Genomic DNA, 2932 nt, shown 5'->3' on the forward strand with positions numbered 1-2932 from the left:
CTTTGTCCTGGTGGGGGTGGGGGTGGGGTAAGGGACTCACATGAATATATAAATGTAGGAAAATTTTGGTCAGACCTTTTCATCCCACGCAATATCATATTATTCATAGTGGGGAGAAAGGTTATAAATAAACTTTTAATGCGTAGAAGCCAAATAAATTTAGATCTTAAACTAGTAGCATATATTCCCAGGAGAGGTTATAAATAGTGAAAGTAATTTATTTTATAAACAAGATTATATGAGGAGTCATGTTCCAAAACTTTTCTTAATGACCAGAAATCCTGTAGGCAATAACCTATGATTATTCCCCTGTGACTTTTATAGCATAAAGTTTTTAAATTATATAAACATTGATTAATCAAGGCAATGATATGGTATAACCAGTCACATAAACTTGAAATGAACAGAAAAGAGCAATATTTCTTAAACTTCAGTCATTTGTATGCATCCTTTACAGAATTTACCATATTCAGTGTTTACTTAATATTTTCCTTTAAAGGGACTCAGAATTTTTAGCCTTGTCCTAGGAAATATTATTTATGGAAATTGTGAGTTCTATATGCTAATTATATTCTAATTTCCATCAAAATAAATATATAACTTTGAAATTGAAAATATCCATTGATGTACCACCTAAGTCTTCTGACCATTTTTTGAGAAGCCATGTGAGAGGATACGGCAATATTATGTTATTTTTTAGGAATCCTTGCATTATTTTCATCAAACAGGTCCTAGGATCTTTAAGAAGAGTCTTGGAGGAGACTGAGGGTCATATTGATGAACTTTGAAAAGTGATTCAGAGAAGTCTACTTTTCTATCCTGTTATTCTAGTTTTAAATTTCCCTGTAGCAAACATAGATTTTTGAACTAAAATTGTCATTTGTTATTATTGCAGATTTGAATAGAGAGGAGGTTTTATTTTATAATGACAGGGGCTTTATAAGAATCCCTACACCTCCCTGCACCACTGTGGAAGATGGAAGTAGGGCACCGTACCAGAGGATGAGTGGTGGTGCCACACTGAGGCTAAGAACCAGGGAAGAGCCTTACTGGCTTATATAAAAAACTAAAGAAGTGTTACTAATTGGCTTATTAATTCATTTTATTTATTGAAATATATTTATGTACCACCTTTTTCCAAAAAGAATTTAAGGTGTTTTAATTTGATTTTTATGATTACTGCCTTGTTTGACAGAAATCACTTTTTGACATTACAAAGCATCGTAAATATAGACTGTCATAAGCCATGAATAGCTGCAACTAGGAGGCTGCTTCTGTTTCTTGGCTTTCTGTTTTTCTCTCGGTCTTCTCAGGTACGGCTGAAGAAGCCATGAGGCTAAGTAAGAATGCAGTCCCCTTGCTTTCTCACCTTCCTTCTAACATATCTCCCAGCTCAAGACTTCCCCACTTTTCTTTCCCTGTGAAGGACTAGATATCATAGGCCTTAAGTGAAAGCTGGAATGATTTAAATTTTTTAAAAAATTAAAACACTAAAAACCAAGAAAGAAATGAAATGAATTCATTTCATCATGGAAGTTAAACTTTTCAAAGTACATTTATGTCCCATGCATCAGTGGATGAAATAGTTAATAAAACCCCAAGTTACTGTAGTCATGGAGGATTTCTAATAGTATTTTGTGTTCAGATATCTGTGAAATGGAGATCCACTGTCAAGACAGATAAGTTCTGGAAGTGTCTCTTCACCAAAAGGATCTACATTGAACATTTATTTACCCTAAGGAGGCAGAGTATAGAGCACTCAGGTTTCAGGAAGAGAGAGTGAGCCAAGGCGAAGTCTCAGATAGCAGAGGTATGTATGAAAAGAAGTAATGGTTAATTACAATTGGTGAAGCCTTTGATCAAAGTTTAATTTTGCAACCGGGGGGCTGGGGGTGGGGGGGGAACCTGAATAATCCACAAAGAGTGCTAAGGGCTTCAATACAAGGCATTGTATCTCAGCACAGGGGAAGAAGGAGAGCAGTATGGGATTTTTCAGGAGAGGATCAGCAGAATTTGGACAATTTCAGAAAAGAGGAGTCGGGACTGAAGAAGACCAGTTGGCCATGGATTTTCAGCAATTCTTCATAAATAGGAATTATAAAATTAGAAGCCTATTATATATCTTTAGGGTCATAAATGATTATGCTTATGTTAACTGTACAGTAAACTATGTCATTCTGGTGTGAATTCATTCTCATGTCCTTTGTTGTCTTCAACATGTTCCAAGTTAAGTGAATCCTAAATATATTTATTACATCAAAATTCAAGGAAGCCATAGGAGTAGTACTCATTCAGAAACCTGTTGTTATGATTTATTTCTGTCTAGGAGGGCAAGATATTACCCTTTTACATATATTAATTCATTTGGTCCATCCAACCAGGTGTTGTTGCCTTTCTTTTATGAAAAGAGATACTTCAGCTTAGACATAATAATATGTGATTTATTATTCAGGGTTTCTTGGACTGAAATGTCACTAGAACATGGATCATGTTACTCCTAATCCAGTGGATACAAACAGTGCCAGGAACAGTGTTTTATAGCACTCTGAAAACATTTGATAACTATATTAAAATTAATAAAATGAGAGATTGCTGCTCAACACCAAAATTCATATGACTCTTTCTCTGAACCTCAGAGTATAAAAGGATTACCATGTTGATAGATTCTCATATGTCCAAAGGGCTTATGGGTTGGAGAAAAATACTCATCTGGATTTTGATTAATGTTCAATTTATTAATTTAAGGAACCAACTGACATTCTTTAAGCAGCCAACATTCCTCTAATTATTCATAGATGTGCAAATAATAAATAAAAACTTAAGAATTTCTAAAATTAGATATCCCTACTCTTTTAAACAGTGATCAGATTTAAATACATGTAAACATTTCATTAAAATCACAAACCTAGGGCTTCCCTGGTGACACAGTGGT

This window comes from Eubalaena glacialis, chromosome 13 (genome assembly GCF_028564815.1).
Source record: "Eubalaena glacialis isolate mEubGla1 chromosome 13, mEubGla1.1.hap2.+ XY, whole genome shotgun sequence".
NCBI classification, from domain to species: Eukaryota; Metazoa; Chordata; class Mammalia; order Artiodactyla; family Balaenidae; genus Eubalaena; species Eubalaena glacialis.